Below are 21,238 nucleotides of genomic sequence, written 5' to 3' on the forward strand. Positions count from 1 at the left end.
CTGCTAGAAAGGTTTCAAACTCCAGGGAAGTACATTGACTACCATTATCAGAAACCAGTTCTTTGGGGTTACCTTCCCTGATAAAAACTGAAGAGAGGAACTTAATTACTGTAGCAGAAGAGATTTGCAATATAAACACTACCTCAGGCCATTTACTGAAATAGTCTATTAAAGTGATGGCATAATGACAGTCAATTGGAGCAGTATCCAAGGGTCGTACAACGTCAGTCACCACTTTTTCCCATGCAGATTCAGAAAGAGGAACAGGCTGTAATGGAGGGGTATATGTCACTGCTGTCTTATCATGCATTTGGCAAGTGACACAGGATTTTATGAGTGCTTCAGTTTGAGAATCCATCCCTGGCCACCAATACAGATCCCGTAGTTGTCGTTTGGTTCTGACAATTCCTTGATGGGTATTGTGTGCCAAGTGTATGAATTTTGACTGAAATTCTTCTGAAACAAGTAGCCGGTGTGTACCTTGTAGCACACAGCCATCGAGCAAAGAAAGTTCATCCCGACCTGTAAAATAAGGCAGCAAAACTGGGACAAGGCTTTTAGGGTTACTAGGCCATCTGTTTGTCAGAAATTCCCATAGTTTTTGTTGAATTGGACATGCTGAACAAGCAGCTTGAAATTGTTCTCTTGTAACTGCAGTAAGAGTGTTTGTAATAAGCGCAACTACTACATCCTCATCCTCCGGTGGACCATCTGGTGAAGGCAAAGGCAGGTGAGAAAGGCAATCAGCTACCACATTTTTGTTTCTAGGCTTATATTCCAGTTCATAATTAAAAGAGAGTAGTCTTGCAGACCATCTAGCAATACGATATCCTGCTCTTCCAGTCTTTTTGTGGTGAGCAACATCAAAGGGCTGTGATCTGTGTGCAACTTAAACGTGCAGCCCCACAGGTAAGTTCTCCATTTTTCAGTAGCCCAGACACAAGCAAGTGTCTTTTTCAACTGTAGAATAATTTTCTCTCAGCATTACTCAATGTCCCTGAAGCAAATGCAACAGTCCTCTCTGTGTTGTCCTCATGAAGTTGTGTGAGGACAGCCTCAAGTCCATAATCAGAAGCATCAGTAGTCACAATTGTGGACAACACGGTACTGAATAGTGCAAGCACTGGACTATGTACAATCAAGTCTTTCACCATTTTGAAACTAGCTTGTACATCCGTTGTCCACACTAAGGTTGAACTTCTCCGTAGTAATTCTCATAATGGTTCAATGACAGAAGCATAATTGGGAATGAATTTTGCATACCAGGAGGTAAGACTCAAGAAGGAATGTAAGGTTTGCAACTCTGTAGGAGGAGGAGCATTTGAAATTGCCAGGATATGATCTGGATCAGGTTTTACTCCAGCCTGTGAAATTCTATGCCCCAGAAAGGAGAGTTCAGTTTGTCTAAATTTGCATTTGGACCTATTGAGCTTGAGTCCAGTGCTCCCAATTCTAATAATCACAAGCAGCATCTAAACACCACAAAAAATCAATGAGTTCAAACTACAGCATAGTAGATTTAGATTAAATCTCAAGAAAAACGTTTTAACTGTAACAATGGAACAGACTGCCTAGGGAGGTTGTGGAAGTGCCTTCACTGGAGGTTTTCAAAAGGAGGCTGGATAGTCATCTGTCTTTGATGACTTAGACACAACAAAGCCTGCATCTTCACAAGGGGGTTTAGAGTAGATGACCCTTGTGGTCCCTTCTAACCCTATGGTTCTCTGGTCCCCTCCCTTCCTTATCCATTAATCCCTGAAGCAGAGAACATGGGTGATGGCAGTTAAAACTCAAAGATTCTGCAGTAGAAAATAAAGATATTTTATATCTAATGTTATGCTTTTACATATCAAGACTCCTAAATAAAATGGACTACATTTCAGAGCTTTTGAAGCTGAGTGTGGTCACCACTTACAAAAATAATGTTGCTTTTATTTAGATTTTTAGTTACAAATTTTTTTCATCCAGTTTTCTATTCTGCAATTTGTAGGTGCCTGTCTCAACCCACTTTTTAGTTCTTGAGACCAAGGATGGTTGAGGCAAGACTCAGTTCAAGACTTCCAATTATGCCATTGCTTCAAAACTTATGCACATGCTTAGCTGTATGTACATAAGCAGTACCTGGGAAGTAAAGAAAGCAATTCAGACACACAAAATTAAACAGATGCATAAGCAGTTGCAAGATTAGATGGATACAAAAAGTGACTCCAATAAGAAAAATGCACATTATCACACAAAATATTTGACCTAGAAGCAAGTTCCTTCAACTGGAGTAAAATGTTCATTTTAAAACTGCTGACATTTACAAAATATTTATTTAGTTTCTGATTTACACACATAATTGATGACCTAGAACTTGATTGAACTGAATAAATAAGTAATGAACGTTATATTTTTATAGTTTAAGTATTTTTAATTAGGACAGACCGTAAGAAATGAAATATGATTTAAATGATCATAGTTTGCTCTTTTAGATTACTTATGGGTGCCATTATAAACAGAGCTATCCCTAGTGGGGTGCAGGGGCTGCGACAAATCAGCCTCCCCACTCTCCTCCTCCCCGTCCACTCACCTGCCACTCACCTCCTCACTCACCCACCTGCCACTCACCTCCCCACTAGTCTCCTCACCGTCCATCCGGTGCACGCCCACCCCACCCCCCACCACTCTCCTCCTCACCACCCACCCGCCTGCCTGCCTCCTCCTTGCCTACCTCTTGCCTCCCCGTTCACCTCCTCACTCACTTGTCCACTGCCCGCTTCCCTGCTAGTCTCCCCGCCATCCATCCGGTGCATGCCCCCCTGCCACTCTCTTCCTCACCATCTGCCCGCCTGCCTCTTGTCTCCCCGTTCACCACCTCACCTGAATATCAGGATAAATGGTGTCCTGGTTGTACATTGGTTGGGATGCGGGAGAAAGGACTAACTATTGGGACAGTCTCAGTTTTATTGACGCGCAGGGTCCCCCAAAGCACAGGCCCAACGTGGTCACCCCATTTGCCCTACCCAAGGGACAGCTCTGATTATAAATGTAGTTTATGCAGCCAGTGTAAAGATGAAGACAGGACAGTAGGTCAGTAAAAAGTAGGTAAATCCACTATAAAGTGTTTTCTTAAAATAATAAACTGTTCCTTAAAGATACTGCAGATAGACTACACTGTTGCTCTAATATCTCTTCAATAATTATTTCAGTAATATCAATGATAGGTGTTGGCAGGGGTCCAGCTCCCTCCTCCCTCTCAGTTCCCAGACACAGTTTACCGGAAAATAACAGTCCAGAGTCTAGCCTATAGGCAATTTGAGTGGTTTATTGGGGCTAAACAAGCAAGCATATTCCAAAGCCCTTCACACCAGTCGGGCTCTCTCTATATGCCAATAGAACCCCCTTCTTCTGACCCCTAGCTCCACATGCCGATGGAGCTCCCTCTTCCCCCTCCCTCTTCTTGGAAAACTTAATTATACTTGTAGTGCCCCTCCCCTGGTACCACCCCTTCCCATATATGGTCATGTTCCATTCTGTGGGGTCTTGAGTCTGGGGTCGATAAGATCACTTCTTTTGTACTTGATGGGAGGGATAGGGAGCGGGGTTACTTGTGACCATGGACACTTTCTTGCAGACTTTGTCTCCCCTCCTTACACCTACCCGGTGCTCGATTAGCCCCTTATCTTGTTACTAAACAGCAAGGCTACCAGCTGGAGAGGTGGGGAGAAGAGGCCTTGTACTTTCACTTACATTCTCTTGCTTGCTTAAACTAAAAGCAAGGCCAGAAGCAAGATTATTATTATTTAGTCTCTACCCTATTTACTTCATATTCTCCTAACAATAGATATTAATACATGCCCAGAGGTTGGCCTATTTGAGTGCTGGGTATTCGACAATTTGGTTGAAGCACTGTGATATTAAACAGAACTGTATTCTTGAATGAATGATCACAAGATGTCAGCAGATAGAACCCAAACAGAAGGTCAGCACCCAAAATACTCAGCACTCATAATAGAAAGCCCTCAGCAATTCCAGGATACTGATAGGCTCTGCAGTCAAGGATTCAGCTGTAGATGTGGACAGCAATCTAGTCCCTCCTTCCAAGACATCCACATAACATTGTGACTCCCAAACTCCTCCTCCTCCTCACCAGATACAAAGCCTATAACTGCCCAGGATGACTACTGTATGTGGCAATCAGGCACTGAAAATAAAAAGGTCAATGTTTCCCCAGCTTCCATCTGAGAACATTGGTTTCTTCCCCAACTGATTGACAGCCAGGGAAACTGAATTGGACTGTGGTTTAGGCTGACAACTCTGAAATAGCTCCCTGTTATTATGCAGCAACTTGGACATGTTTGTCACATGAATTCAGAAAGGACAGAAAATTCTCAAAGCAATCGTTGGAGAATTTTTAAAGTGGTGTTCTACTTTGAAAAGTGGCTTTGTCAAAATGGCATCCCCTTAGTCAGAGTTTGAACTCAGAGGAAAAAAAATAAGCTGAGCTGCTTTTTACTCCTACTAGCTCTGAAGAGGCAATGCAGCTAAGAGAGACTGACCTGCATTTTTGTTCTTTCTTGTATATCAGAGGAGTTGTTTGCAAAGTTCCAATCAGTTACCTCCGTCACTGAGAGCATAACAGAGTTGCACACCTGCTACTGAGGAACAAATTCACAAGATGGAGAGAATCCAGCTTGACTCTGAGCCCTGATGTATTAGTAAGGATGCAAGTTAGAAGATGTGCCTCTAAAGGCCCAGATCCAGCAAAGTGATTAAGCACATGCTTATTTTTAAGCATGTAAGAAACCCCAGTCACTACAAGCTGGGAATCAATGTATATTTGATATACAAATCATTCAGAATGAAAAAAACAGAGGCCTCCCACACACCCCAAATACTATTCCACAGTTCCATTTTTCAAAACAGAAAAAGAGCATTTTAAATAAATTAGCCAACTGATATGTTAAGTTGTCTCCTTTAAGATCATCTCACTGTTCAAATACAGGCTTTGAGTTTTGACTTTAAATTAAATATAAACAGTAGTATGAAAAGTAGATCTTCTTTAAGACCATCATATTAATTAAGCATAGACACAAGTTCATGGTGGAGCACACGCTAACCATTATTTTACATTTCCCACAATCATAACTGTGTTTCAGGAATCTAAAATTGAATAAGGTAAAACAATTGCAATTTTACTGCCGTTGAGAACTTCACTTGTGTATAACATATGCATTCGTCATATAAAAATGTCATTGATAAATTGTGTAAGAAACATTAATTCTTTAAAGCCAGAGCTATGACGACAGCTTAAATTATAACAGCTCTCAAGCTACATTTTAAATGAAGACTTTCATCTAATAAGAAAAAGTATACTTTCACATTTGTGGAGAGCAAAGTATGTAAACATGCTGAGTATGTTGATTTCACTAGGGCGTTGTGATTAAAAATCAACCAGACAATATGGCCTATCATTATCCCAGCAATATTCATATTGTGGGTTTTGGCATATGGTTCTCTTATTTGAGCCAAGGAAGATCAATGTATATGAGTAAAATCCTGATTTTAACACATTTTTTTGTTTCCTCTCATGCCTGAGTTTCAATGAAAATTTTAAGAAACAAATTTCAGTTCCAAAACAAAAAAAACTTACATTTTGGATGATTTTATGGGTATTGTAATAGGGTTGCCATTGCGGGGCATTGATGCCCTCATCTGGGGTGAAAATCCGAATAGAAAGAGCTGAAATGCCATATAGCAGTGATATTCAGACTGAAGCTCGCTGGACACAGGTGGCTCTTTAATATGTCTCCTGTGGCTCTTTGCAGCACTTGGTATCAAAACACTGTCATTTAATTATTAACCAGTCAGGATGCTTTTACTATGTTGTTAACCAATTGTAGACGATAAAATAATAATATTTGGTCTGTCATTCTGTTGTGAGAAAAGTAGAGAGAGAGTGTGTGTAAATGAAACAATGAATTCACACTATGGCTTTTTTGGGTAATGTTGTTCACTAATTTAGCTCTTGACCACTGAGGTCTCTGTATCACTGCCACACAATAACCTCAACCAGAGAGTCATTAGGAGGTTGATTAAGTTAACTCATTCTCCTGCGGTCGCGCACTTAAAGCATGGAGAAAAACAGATGCACAAAGGGAGGGCTGACTTCAGGTTCATCATTCCAGACTTTGTGCTCTGAAGGGAGCTTGGGGTTAGAGAGGTTACTCAGCTGTAAAACTCAAGGACTGGGTCAGGAAAAGGGAAACTCTTTTATTAAGAGCAACAGAGTCCTATGGCACCTTATAGACTAACGGACGTGTTGGAGTATAAGCTTTCATGGGTAAATGCCCACTTCCTCAGATGCATGTCAGGTTTGGCTGTCAGTCATATGCAAGTCCCTGAAGGGAGGCAGAGGCAAGAGAGTTACTGTTTTGGGACATGGCAGAGATGCTTTCATCAAGGTTTCTGCCAAAGGGAGTTTCCTGTGTGATGTTCACTACTAACCCTGCTTCAGAATACAGGACTATGTACATATTATAATAAAAAAAAAGCTATACTAGGAAAATACTTGACGTCACCAATTTCTTCTCCAAATAATACCACCTAGCTCTTAGATAGGATTGTTCCTCTTTAGAACTCATATCACTTTACAAAGGAGGTCAGTATCATCACCTTCATTTTACAGATGGGCAAAGAGACACAGGGAGGGAAGTGACGTGCCCGAGGTCATTCAGCAGACTAGTAGCAGAGCCAGGAATAGAACCAGTTCTTTGGAGTCCTAGTCTGATGAGCTACCTACTAGGCTACATGGCCTTCAAGGCAACTGATCTGCTTGGCAGAGGGGTGACTTTCTCCCCCCCCCCCCCACCCCACCAGGATCATAAGTATCGTTTTCAAAGAAAAAATGAACTTTTAATCAAACTACTGCCATATAACTGATATAAATCCTTTGCTAAACAAAAAGCTTTACAACTGAAAATGCATCAGATAACCAATAACCATTACCTGCTTCTACCTGCAGGCAGCAACAGTATGCCCACTCCTAAAAATAGTCAGAATGACAAATATATTGCTATTCAGCCCACATACAGTATGATTGGAGCCATCCATTTGTGGCCATGCAGATGAGGGAAACGGATCCAAGGGAGGTTGGTTAGGGCTGGTTAGGAGTGATTGACCCTGATTAGGGGAGGAAGTATTTTTTTGGTGGGGGGAGAAGAATGTTTTTTTTTCAAATTTTGTAGTTACTTTATCTTCCGTTTTCTTCACACACATGTGCAATTTTACTTGTGCTAAGATGTTAGACTTATCAGAGCAGGCTCTGTCTGGTTTGAATATGCCTTCACTCCCAACAGTAAATAGAACAGCCAAAAGATAATGTATAAAGCCCTAATTCAAGAAAGCACTTAAGCAAATGTATTGAAGTCAATCTGTCAAAGATACTTAAGAACATATTTAAAGTGAAACATGTACTAAAACGTTCTTCCTGAATAGGGATGCAGTCCTGAAACAGGACCTAGTAACACAAACTTTTGGAGTTTCTCTCTGTATGTTTTGACAAGTCTTCTCACTAGTTACTTTGCATGCAATTTCATTTATGTTTTGAAAAAAGTACACGAGGGCAGAAAGAAAAATCAGTTGAAAATGGGTCAGCTATTTTATTACAGGGCCTTTCGCCCTGTTTCAATCCATGTGTGACAGGATCCAAAGGGAGGCACACTGACTTTTTGGTTACTTAATTAAGGTTACTTAATTAAGGTAAACTGCAAAGAATGGGACAGACAATCCCCAAAGCTGATGGTCATTCCAGTACTTAGATGCACCAAGCTAGCCTCAAAACAGCTTCTGTAATACCTGACTGGTAACCCAGAAGACAAAACACAGTTCCCTTATAGCAACCCAGCCTTGGGCATCCACCCAGACACCCAAGTCAAATATGAAAGTTCTACCAATCTCAAAGGATTGGACATATCACCTCCCAAGTTAATAAATATTTCAGATCTTACCCAAATACATGCTTACAGCCAATCCTTATTAACTAAACTAAAATCTATTAAAGAAAAGAGTATTGGTTAAAAGATCAGTATACATACAGACGTGTATAGTTTGAGATCTGTTTCATAGTAGAGACAGTAAGCTTTATAGTTGCAAAGAGTTCTCTCAGAATTAGTCTATAGGTTATAGTCCAATGTTCATATCCAGGGTAATCCAGGTGGGACTGGTGAGGTCAATTTTACAACTCAAGCTTCCCCTGCATAAAGCACCAAACAGATCTGAGATGAAAAGGAGACCCAAGAGATCTTTATACAGTTTCAGGCCTTCTCTTTACAGCACAGAGTTCTTAGGAGAACAATCGGCAATCATGGAAACTTTGAAGCAGACCTATTTCCTAAGCCTCACTGGTAGTTAGCTACATGGATTAAAATAAGGCAATTGCCTGTTTTCTACCATTCATGGGTGATTTGCTATATACTTCAAAGAGAGATCAATACAGTGACATCACTATATATTCAGTTTATTTAAATAAGATCTCCTTTTGATCTCTGAATTAACAGAATACAGAGTAGACAGGAACTGTTTGATTACATTGTTAACCTCTAACAATACATATGAAAACACACAGAAACTCAAACATTATCAATATGTCTCTAAAGGTTGAATTTGGCTAATTTATTCTGCAGGATGCTTAACCCTTTCTGGCCCCTTTTCACCCCATAATTCTTTTTTCCTCTTTAAAATTTTGCCAGTGACATTGAATGGACCTCAGACAAACTTAAATATCATTGACAGATTTTGATGAAAATTTAGTTTGTGCATTTTAAACAAGTGAACAATAATTGTCACATTTTTATAACTATAGTCCTCTCCCATCCCCCACATTTATTACAGTAACCTTTAGTACCAGAGGGAAAAAAGGGGGTTTGCAGCTTAATTAAATCCAAACCTTGCATGCTAACACTGCCCCCACGCCCCCACCATTAAGTTAAAAGTTAATATGTAAACTTTACTGACCGTCTCAGAACAAGCAGAACAGACAATGTAACTATGTGCAGTGATCCCTACTGGGTGGCTTATATAAGCTTGGCTGCTGGTGGTGTCGGGTGAGAGGAGAGCTAATAGTAACAGCACATCTCTGGAGCCAGTCATGCTTGCAGTTCTGGGAGAGGAAAGGAGAGCTTCGAGAGAGCATGGGTGAAATCCTGGCCCAATTGAAGTTAATGGGAGTTTTGCCATTGACTTCAACACAATCAGGATTTAACTCCATATTAGCAATATGCACAAGGCAAGATGTCTGCCTGGTTCAGACAATCTAAACCCACACATCCTCAGCCTATATGTATTTTGCTATCTATGTCTTCCCCTCTTTTCCATTGCAACTAGCCTCATATCAGCAAGGGATACTGCTGCACAGCTTTGGGAGGTCAAAAGCAAGGGATATTTTCTTCTAAGCATTCCTCTTCTCTGCTTTTTTTGCTGGAAGGGATATGCCTGACCTTTAGATTTCATATTCGTTTGCAGGGTTGTTGTAGCTGTGTTGGCCAGGATATTAGAGAGACAATGTGGGTGAGGTAATATTGTTTACTGGACCAGAAGTTGGTCCAATAAAAGCTATTGCATTACCCACCGTCTCTTTAGTTTTCATAGGCATTTGTATTTTAAGTCTGACTTTTTCCATCTAGTTACTCTTTCCAAAAGGTGTTCTGTGCGAAGGTTTGTGGGGAAAGAGAAACAGAATAAACTGAAGTAGAATTTTTTTTTCAGATTTTCAACTCTGTGACCCGCAGTCTCATCAACTATGTATTCTCTGCTTTATGTAGGATGTGTAGTAATCACAATGAGAAAACAATGTGCGCTGATTTACTGTCTGTTATTCATACTCTCCAATGTCACTTGGTAAAAATCATTTGCTTCCTGAAAAATACCAATAGAAATCTATAACCAGTTGCATTTTTTGCTATGTTTTGGTCCTCAGAGGTAGATCACAGTCTCTTGTGTTTGCAAATGACATGCAAGTTAAGTGACCGTTGGTGCACATTTTTGTCCACTTTATTGCAAAAAGAGCTCTAACCTTTCAAACATTTGGCTCAGAATCTGAACTTCAAGGCTGATGTTAGCCAAATCTAGTGGAAATGGACTTGAGGAGGAAGAAATGACTGAAGAGAAGAATCAGTTGCTCTGCAGCCTGCTCCAGTCTTCCGCTATTCACAGAGAAGCCACATTCAGGCTCTGCATGACTGCAGTGGCCATGCTAGGGGCAGGACAGATGGGGATGCGAAAGCCACTCTTCTGTTTCACATGGGGGAAATTTCCTTCTAGAGGATAATGATCTGACCATCTCAGCATTATGGTTCCAAGCTGCTCCCCCTCCCTACACTAGATGCCCTCTAAGGGAAGGGTCTCAGGCATGACCAGGGACATGGTAGTGGGGCAGCAGTAAGCAGTGCAGTGGCATTAACTTCCACACCACAACTCTGGTCCTTCCATAGTTATGTTGAAATCCACAGGATTTCACAACAGAACTTTGGTCAGTTTGATGCCTTTTGACCCTTCCCCTTCCCATGAGAGGAGGAAAGTCACATACCCCTCTCCTTGAAGGACTTGATGGAAATGCTACAAGTTGAAACTCAATTTTCTCATCTTTATGTAGCTTTTACCAAATAGGGAATAATCTTGTACTAAATGGACATATGGACTTTTCTCAGAGGTCTTCCTACTTTGTTGTTGCATGGCAAAATACTAGCCTATCCAAATTGATTGGATACTGCTTTTCATTTTGAAAGAAAACTTTTGGAAGATATATTTTAATAATCAATCTGCATTTGCTTGGAATTGTAATACTGCCCCAAAGTCTAAAAGTAACTCCAAGAGCATAACAAAATCTTTCAAAGTAATAAAAAAGTTACCAATATATAGCTTTATAAGTGCAATTAGAAATGAGCTCTCCCCACCTCCAAAAAGTATTATTTTTAATCACAACATAAAATCCTACATATAAGTGCCATAAATACATGGCACCCTGTGCATGAGTGCAACAAACAGTGAAAGCCTGTGCAGTCTACTTGCTTATTAAACAACATATAATAAATATTGGAAAGAACAATCTGCCCTCTCTTCCATTATCTAGTGTTAACAGCAGCACACCTAGTTGATGGCAAACCAAACCTTTTGCATCCTTTTTATGAGCACATTTTTAAACAGACTGCATGGACAGGTGGTGCTCTGCAGCCTCCTCCTTTACTGAATTTTCACTAAGTGCTCACTAACATCCTTTGCATTTAAATGACATAACTGTGGGTCTCTCTCCCTCATGACTGAATACTTAACCTACTTTCCTCCTCAACCTTTTCAGCAGTCCATGCACTGGCAGCATAAAAAGAAAATCAGAAATCTCAGAGACCATTTTGTTTCTTCATTTACATAATTCCTGTTTATTCAGTGTAATCAATGTGCTGCAGTTTAAGTGGATGGATAAACAAGAATGGCCCATAGCGACACATAATAAAACACGGAGCTACAAATAAAAACCAAGATATTTTTCATTATTTCTGATTTGATACCACTAGCATGGTAAAGATATGAAAGGTTATTTTATCTGCTCAGTACTGTGTATTCTGTATTGCATTTTTTCATTGAAGTATTTGATATTCAGCTTCAGCAACTTTATGCATTTATCACTGACAGATTTTTTTTTGGAGAGGTGACTTATTGATCTGTTAAAGAGTGAGCAATGATTGCTCAATTATCTCACGTGCTCTGCTATTACAACTGCTTTTCCTTTGTCACCTGAAATTCTGGTTGGGAGATTTCAGACTGTGAATGAAAACCTGAGTCTGTAAAAGCCTGTGGTTAAAGCAAGCATAAATCAAATGCCTGAATACCCTTAAACAGAAGATTCACTCATTATATAAGCAGACTATGCTCAAACTACAGGCAAACTAGGCAGCTGCCTAGGGCAGCAGATTCCTGGGAGAAGCAATGAAACTGAGAGGAGAAGGAAATGATAGTTGATAGTGAGTGCTGGGAAATGTAGTCTCAGAAATCAGTGGATGCACCGCTACAGCTGTTCCCTGTCCCTACACACTGCAATCTGTGCATGTCCAACATGGAGCACAGGGTGCCCAATAAAGTTTTGCCTCAGGTAGAAGATTGTCTTGAGTTGCATCTGCCTAGAAGTGTTACCCAAGCAAGTTCTTGAAGGATGAAATTCACCCCACTGCAGAAGGCCAATTTGGGGACTTAAGTGATTGCTAGTCTTCTGTACAAGGTCAAAATTAAGGGCTAGTCCAGACAATTTCCAGTTTTCAATTCAGCTTCCCTCTTTTGCCCATTTGAGAGCATGTGACTAAGATGACTAATCACAAATAACTACAGGCCTGATCCAAAGTCCACTAAGTTAATGGAAAGATTATCAGAGTTCACAGAGAGAAAAAATGGGTTAATTTTGTCAAATATATTGTTCAAAGTAAATCACTGGAGCAGCTCCTATCTTCATACTCAGTCAGACAGACTGACAACAAGGTTTTCAAATGTGATATGTTCTACACATCTGTCTAGTAATAGCATGATTACCAGCTTATTTAATGCAAACCACTAAAGAGCACTCAGGACTTTTGATAACTACCAACTTGACTGTACTTAAGCAGAGATATACTGTTGCAATAAATCATCTAGCGCCTCTTGTAATGAAAATACGTTCCTTCCACAAAAATCAACCAATCTGCTATTCTTCTGACAAATTCTTCTCCCTTTGATGTGTGCTGCTGAATTTTATGTCAAGTAGGAGTTTCATGATATGTGGAGAAAAGGTTTTGGTTTTTTTATAATGATTGAAAATAAAGAATAATGCAGTAAGTGGCTCTCTTTTTTCCTTTGTAAATCCCAGAATCGTAGATGTTTTTGTTTTATTAATAAGGTCCTTTATTTTGGGTATCCTTCATGCTAACACCTAATAAGAGTATAGATTTATATTTCTTGACAAGAGTCTGAATGATAACATTATGTAGAGTGTTCAGGGCATACGTGTAGTCTCAGATACAATAGCGGCACATACTCAGTCCTAATCTTCTAAAAATCAGGTAGGGAGAGTGTACCCACATCCAGGGGAACTGGTTTTACAAGACAAGCGGCAAAGTGATCCCAACTGTCTAGAGCTAGGATCAAGCCTATAGAATTTTACCAGTTATAGAAATCACTTCATTACGGCTTTGGAGATGACAAGCACAATATGTTCCAGGAGTAAGTTTTGATTAGAAATCTACAACAGACAATTCAAAAGTGAAATAGGCAATGGCCAGAATGTAACTAAAACCAGTTATTTAAAAAAATCCAATATCGTCTGTTTATTTCAGGGAAATATTTTTTCTGGAGCACCACAGAAGACTTGCAGTAATGAGTCACTCCAGATGGCAAATATTACATTCCTAATTAAAGAGCACAACCAGTACTTCATGTTTTTAGTGCTTTTAAACAACCTCAATAGTCATAAAAATTATGCTAATGTGTCTGTTAAGGAGGTGAAGAAAGAAGGACTCCTGACAGCTACAGTATGCATGTGGGTGAACAGCAGAAGCACCACTACATGTAAATTTGCTTTCCCAGCTATAGCAGTCCTTGTTTCTAGAGAAATCCAAAAACTCTGACATTACAGTAACCTAAAAGTAACAGAGATAGTGAAATGGAGAATGCAATTCACAAACAATTAGTGTAGTGAAATTTGAGTATTATTTCATTAATTCAAAATTTGAATTTTATATATTAGTATTTATGGAGAACTGCTACCCTGTTCCTTGGTTGTAGTTAAGAGAATCTTTGTACCTCAATGTCTGTGTAAAGTTGGGGCTCGTTGAGCCTATGTCCTTTTAATTGAGTCTGGAAGGTAGATTTTGAACAGACTGAAATGCAACTTGCTATTTACTACCATTTTCTATCTGAGTCACTACAGCACAATCACTTCTGTTGGTGCACCTATATTTATATTAAGTGGAAGGTCTGTGTCAAGTTGTCCCAAAAAAAGAGCAGATCTAGGTGGATTTGTTCCACTTGTGTCCTTTTGAGGCACTATTAGGCTTTCAAGTGCCTATTAGCTACCATTACTGCAATCAGAGCTAACGCAGCCACAAACCTATAATAGCTTAGAAGTAGCAAGAAGGCATCTGTGTATACAATTCTTTGTAAATCAGGCCTTTTTTAATAGCCTTCGCCTTATACATAGAAGTCCAGATCCTGCAAACCCTCTGATGCCCCGATACAGCAAAGCACACAAGCATGTACTTGACTTTGAGCTCATGAGTTGTTCCACTTACTTCAGTGGAATTACCCATGTGCTTAAAGTGAAGCGAAGCACATGCACATTTCAATGGGTCTTCCCCACTTAGGGGAAGTTAGATCTGCCAGACATACACGTCAGGATTTGTCAAACACTTCAAGCCCAGAAATTATACTTTTCCTACCTACACAGGCTTTTACTTAGCATAAGGACTGCTACTTTTTATTCTACATAAAGAATCTAGATTCTAAGCCAAGTTTTTAGAAAATAGGACCCTAAAATAATCCCTATTTAGGCCAGGGCCAGGTCCAGGCATCTGCGAAGGAAAGGGAAAGGGGCCAATGGAAAGGGGCGGCACATCCGGGTCTTCGGTGGCAGGTCCCTCAGTCCCTCTCTTCCTTTTTTGAGCTGCCACCAAGGTGCCGCCAAAAAGGAAGAGAGGGGGCAAAAGACCCGCCACTGAATTGCTGCTGGAGAATGAACCGGCATTTTTCCTCACTTCGCCGGTTGGGGTGGCAAAAAAGCTGGAGCCGGCCCTGATTTAGGCACATGTATAAGTAACCTGATTTTCAAAGTGCTGTTTGTGACCAATTGGTCACAATCTGTCTGTACCACTTCTGAATTGTGGTTAATTATGAAATTATTATATAATGGAAAACCTGTATGGATCTGCCCTGAGTTAGCAGAGCTAGGTCATGTCTCTGCCAGGTTAAAAACAATGGGAAGTGATCAACACTCAATTATCTATTCAAAGTAAAACACCTTGGGACAATGGCTTTGTTGAAGCTGGGAGAAGACCCCACTTCTACTTGTCTGAAGGGAAGGAGGTTTGAGAGCAGTGAAAAAACACCAAAAGGCAGAACAATAGAAGCAGGTTACCCCATCAGGAGTCTATAAAGAGAGACTCACAGGGGTGAGGAGGGGGATCTAGGAGAGAAAACATTAACATAAAAAAACCTATACACATGCTAAAAAGTTTACCAGGGGTCATGCTGAATTCCAACCTAGGGCTCTGGTAGGTTTTAGTCCCTCAAAACCCACAACTTGGTTTTCCCCATAGTTACAAGTTCATCCATCTTAGATCCAGAACTAGAACAAAGGTTGTACAGATCAGCTATTGCTTTATACAGCTTGGACCTTTGTCTGCTGACTCCCTGTTACAAAAGGTGAGGCTTCAAAAGGCTGGGGTTTTGCATAGTTGGAGATGGGGAATTTGCATTTTCTTCCTAGAAGTTCCCCAGGAAATCCATTTAACATTTATTGTCCCCAAGTCCATTCTTGCCTAGCACATTTTCAATACAGTCTTTTGAACTACCAGGCCTTACATCTGTCACATCTCCTGCCACTTCCCTAGAGAGACAAGATGAGTGAGGTAATATCTTATTTGGTGAGAGAGAAGTGTTTGAGCCACACAGAGCTTGTCTTCAGGTCTGGGAAAGGTACTCCTAGTATCACAGCAAAATGCAAGGTGGAACAGGTTGTTTTGCTGTGATGCTGGGAGTACCTTTCCCAGACCTGAAGAAGAGCTCTGTGTGGCTCAAAAGCTCATCTCTCTCACTTTCTTCTTAGCATATGTGCAACGTGCCTCAAGTGGCACGTGACCAGGATTCATCACCAAATTTGGTCAGCAGGTAGGATTGGGCTGGGTACTGACGTGGAGCGCAATATGAACACTGAAATTGGTCCAAAAAAAGATATTACCTCATCCACTTTGTGTGTCTACCATCCTGGGACCAACACAGCTACACCTACACTGCATACGTCTTCCCCCTAGAAAGGTTACATACAATCACGGTTCACAATAATACATAAAATAAAGTTTTTTAAGGATATTGCAAAAACATGCCATCTATCTATCTCACTTGCAGCATCTCAAATAGACCTCAATGGGAGCTGATGGGTGCTCTGAATTTTGGAAAAATCAGACCACTCATTTATTGCCCCAGTTCAGGAAAACATTTATAATCATGCTTGACTTTAAATTGTCTGATTTTAAATCAATGGGATTTAGACATCCATGTACTTTTGACAATCCCGCTAGGTGCCTACCAGTATCCTTAAATGCCTAAATAACTTTAAAAGTCTGGCTATAGGAACCTAATGTTAAGCACCCATGTTTTTAAAAATGGACCTAAAGTTAAGTGATGCTGCAGTGCTCACCATGTTTTTTGACTGTTTTACTGTATGCTGTTTTCATATGCACTCATCAAATGTAAGAAAGAATACATCATGCCTTAAATTCATAAAAGTAATGAGCATTTTTTTAAGTTTTAGAGACATTTAGAAAGACAGGCTCATTTCTGAATACTATTTCTGGAATATCGTTTTTGTCATGCAAATCTGAAAATAAGCAGACTTAAGGTCAGGTTTGAATAATTTTGTTCAGTATAAATAAGTCATGAAGAACAATCTGAGGCAATGGATGCCCATTTTCAGATTTATATTTAGCATTCTCAATGAACCACAGTCTATAAAAATCCATCTTTCATGTCAGGAAAGAATTTGATAAAAAAAATCACTTATTAAAAAAAATTAGAAAGTTGCTCCTTCATCCCCCCCTTCTTTCTTCCTACTGTTCCATTTCCTTCTTATTTTTAAATTATTTTATCTTTTCTGATCTCAATACCTTCTTATGTGTTTAATCATCAAAAGAAAGGCACATAAAGTTCCAATAAGTTGTCATTAGAAAAACTATATCATGTGATTTGAGAGACTAGACAACACACATTTCAAACATTAATTACTAAATGCTCACAGTGAACTTCTGGCAATGTATGGCATTGAAAATCTCCCACAAAAATTATTGAATAAATCTGAAGAAACTGCAATCAGCCTACAGATAATCCACATGCAAAAGAAAAGGATAAACTCAGTCAATTCATTACAAATTATTCATTCAACTCTGAATTTAATCAAACTCTTCAGCTAAAATGCATTTTAGAAATTCTCAGTGGTCTTTCACACTTCAAAATCTAACAGGCAACAAGCAGTTATCTAATAAATGAACCTTTGAAATAGATGGAGAGTGGGGAAATACAGAATACATGGATCAAGGCACTTCTGAATCCAAAACCAAAAGTATATCATACTGTAGATAATTTATGTGCAATATAACACATGCTATTGGATTGTGTTTTTTAGTATGGTTTGTATATTTATACCAGCCTCTGTTACAGCTGCATCTTTGCCAAGAATGCCTCAAGTGCTACTGGCTACAAACCATGCCACATCCCACCTCAGCAGGTCCCCATGCTACAGTTTGTGAGGCCCAGCATGAGATGAAAGAATTTTCCCTCCACTTGATTAGGGTTACCAGAGAGCAACTGTGAAAAAACAGGACAGGGGGTGGATAGGTGCCTGTATAAAAAAAAGTCCCAAAAAGCAGGACTGTCAGTTTAAAAATGGGACATCTGGTCACCCTACATTTGATGCATCTTTTGGGCTAGAATCTCATTGCAGGCAGTGAGTAGTGCAAGATTATCTATATAAGAAGATTCCAGGTTTGTCACTCTGAAACCTAGAAGGTCTGTTGAGTCATTGTTAAGCGATGGAAACAGCTACAAGCGACAAGCATGGCCGAGAGCTCTTTTTGTTTAGAATATCACCAGGTTCAGTCATCACTGGGATCTGTGGTCTGTTATTGTCCAGTTTTTATGTGCCCAAGCAATTTTGACTTTACAAATTACAACTGACTGACAACACCGGCTTCCAGCTACAGTAAGGCATGCACACATGCCATGCAAGAGTCCTAGACCATTTAGATTTTAGTGGTAATTCAACCAACTCCCACACTTACTCTCCAGCTAATTTGCATGCAGTAATTTTGTTGATTGTATGAAAAAGACTGCACAGATTATTTGACCCAACTGCCACAGTTCTTACAGTAAAAAGAACAGGAGTACTTGTGGCACCTTAGAGACTTACACATTTATTTGAGCATAAGCTTTCGTGGCTACAGTCCACTTCTTCAGTACAAGCTTTCACCCAGTAGTTTCATAAAGGACAGAGATAAAACTATATCTTATTTTTTTCTTCACCTTGTGTGTAATACAAGGTCGAAAAACAGCTACCCTGACTACCCTCAAAGCCATCCACCAACCATCATAAATATAAATTCCTACAAAAAAAGTTAACATACCAAAATCTCCTTAGAACACTTGATTTTGCTGCTTGAAATAGAACTCCCAATAGAATTTGTTTGGCAGATGTGTTCTTTTACAGAATCTCTCAAGGTCCAAAGGGAACCACAGTGTGGGAAAGAAATGAAGTGTATCAAGGACCTATGGAAACATTAATCTGAGGAAGTCAGAGGTAGTACACTGGAAGGAGCATATGGACTAGCAGCCCTCTTCTCAGGAGTAGCACATACTCCCCTGTAGAGCTCTACATCTGCTAGATGGCATGTAGGGCAATGGCCGGGCCCTGGCCTATGCCTACCTCTGTGGGCAGTGTGTGCCTTCAGCATCATTGGACAGCTGCACCCGTGCTCCACAGCCCAAGCACCCAAGTTATGGTTGCATCCTGCATGGGTGCATTAAACAGGGAAAGGAACTATCATCTTTCCTCACAGTGCACCTCTGTTAGAGTTGCCACAAATGGTCTTAAATCTAACCACGAAGACTTGAATACATAAAATTCTGTTATCCATGAATTCACCACTTCTGAAGAGCTCTGACATTCCCTGTATCTACTCAGAGGAGCAAAGCACAGTTAGAATTTTCAACTAAGTTACAAGGGAATGGGATGTATTCATGAAACAGAAAGGTGGAACAAGTGGTTAAGTAACTAGACCAGCACAGACCCTCCTGGAATTTCCCTGGTCAACTGGACTCCTGGGTGGAAAGCCTTGTGCTATGTATTTTACATTATCTCAAGATTGCATGCTGGAATTATCCATGACTCTAACCTGTCAGCACAGATTGCTCCAAGAAACCAAAACTATAATGCAAAACTGAGAGCACTGAGCTTTATACCTACTCCTAGAATTGACAGGGACCCCAAAGGGTCATCGAGTCCAGCCCCCTGCCTTCACTAGCAGGTTGAAGAGAACAAAAGCAGTAATTAGTTCTACCTTTTCAGGGTTCCCTAGTATTTGTTGAATTAAGAAGCATAGGGGAAAAAAATCCTACTCTCACTATTTAATTCTTCTCAGTATCCTAGAATAGATCACAAGAGACATTTTATGCCAACTTTCTGACAATCACTTGTTAACACCGTTGGTTTCTGAATAAACCACAAGACCATACTGTAGCTGTTAAGCTTTCCACATTATGCAGCGTGCTTCAAATTTAATGTAAAAATTTTAAATGCGCTCTACTGCTTTGCTAAGGCTTTAGTTAGTTCAGCATTAGCAATTTAAAAAAAAAATCTGTCAGAGCTGGCACCAAGCTAAGTTCCTTCTCCCCCCATTCTTAAGAGGCCTGTTGGAAAACCCTTTTCACAAATAAATCACTGTGAAGAGCCAAATCAGGCCTTGGAAAGCAGGGTGGGTGCCCCTGTGGTGACGTTACAGAACAAGAGCAATGTGAGAGGAGAAGGAAAGAGCAGCAGATAGGAAAGGATGAGGTGGAAGGAACGAGCAGCACTGGGCAGAGATGGAAGATGGGAAGAAAACTAAGAAGAGGGATTGAAAGAAAAAAATTATTATATTTTACATGTGTCCATAGAGACTATGAACAGTATCCAAATATCCAGCCACAACATTCAAGTTTTAGAAGAGACTCACAAGCTCAGCTTTATAATAAAAACAATTTATTTGTTTGACATTTATGCTAACTATATAACAGGGCATCCATCCCAGGCTCTAGACACCCCTGACAACCACACAGAAATACAATTAATATATAACAGATCTTAACAATGGGCCCACTGAGAAGGCTACCCTATCAGCAACATGGATGTAACAAACACTACCAACCAAACCATCAGAGTCGCCTATTCACCCATCTACTAATTCCCAATAGTCCAGGAAGAAAAGATTGGATTTGTAATGTGCCCTGAAACTCATGCTGCTCCAGATCCAGGGGGAAGTTCCAAAAGCTTAGATCCCTAATGGAGAATACCCTGGTAGGTACCTTTTCTCATTCACAGATGGAACTTCATCTCAGAGGCCTCTACTGACTGCAAATGTGGCAGCATCTCATGAAGAGAGAAATGGTCTCTGAGACAGGTATGTCTCAAGCTATTGAGAGCTTTATGGCCCAAAACCATCATTTAAAAAAAAGCAATAAAATGAAGAAAAACAGTGATCTCTTGGTGACTGATGAAAATCAGATATCCACACGGATATTGTGATGGGTTGGATCACAGAAAACCCCTTGGGAACTGCCAACTGATGTGCTGAGACTACTTCTAACTCATTTTCCCTGCCAGTTTAGGACTTCAGTGCCCTGCCTGGTTTGAGCCAGACATGCTTGCCTGCTGCAAACCCAGACCCAGGTCTGAACCACATCCCCCAACAGCTGCAGGCTAAACTGAAAACAGCTTAAGAAGTGTTCCTGTCTCTAACATTCAGATGCCCAGCTCCCAATGGGGTCTAAACCCCAAATAAATCCATTTTACCCTGTATAAAGCTTATACAGGATAAACTCAAATTGTTCACCCTCTATAACACTGATAGACAGAGATGCACAGCTGTTTCCCCCCATCCCGCCAAAGTATTAATACATACTCTGGGTTAATTAATAAGTAAAAAGTGATTTTATTAAATATAAAAAGTAGGATTTAAGTGGTTCCAGGTGATAACAGACAGAACAAAGTGAATTACCAAGCAAAATAAAACAAAACATGCAAGTCTAAACCTAATCGCTTTCTTACTGTATTACAGATGAAATCTCACCCTCAGAGATGTTCCAGTAAGCTTCTATCACAGAATGGACGCCTTCCTAGTCTGGTCACAGTCCTTTCCCTGGTACAGCCCTTGTTCCAGCTCAGATGGTAGCTAGGGGAGTTCTCATGATTGCAGCCCCCTTTGTTCTGTTCCACCCA

General features: G+C 40.1%; 2 long non-coding RNA genes across 4 annotated transcripts in view; both read right to left on the reverse strand.

The window, feature by feature from the left end:
• The window catches only part of LOC120405520, a 112,553-nt gene that overhangs the window by 30,113 nt on the left and 61,202 nt on the right, over positions 1-21,238 (reverse strand). The gene's annotated exons all lie outside the window — the stretch shown is intronic.
• LOC120405521 lies at positions 4,077-5,743 on the reverse strand. The gene is made up of 3 exons (XR_005598643.1): positions 5,636-5,743; positions 4,542-4,640; positions 4,077-4,186 (listed from the first exon to the last, which is right to left on the reverse strand). It is a non-coding gene; the product is annotated as an uncharacterized LOC120405521 (long non-coding RNA).

Source organism: Mauremys reevesii, linkage group 5 (genome assembly GCF_016161935.1).
Source record: "Mauremys reevesii isolate NIE-2019 linkage group 5, ASM1616193v1, whole genome shotgun sequence".
Classification (NCBI taxonomy): domain Eukaryota; kingdom Metazoa; phylum Chordata; order Testudines; family Geoemydidae; genus Mauremys; species Mauremys reevesii.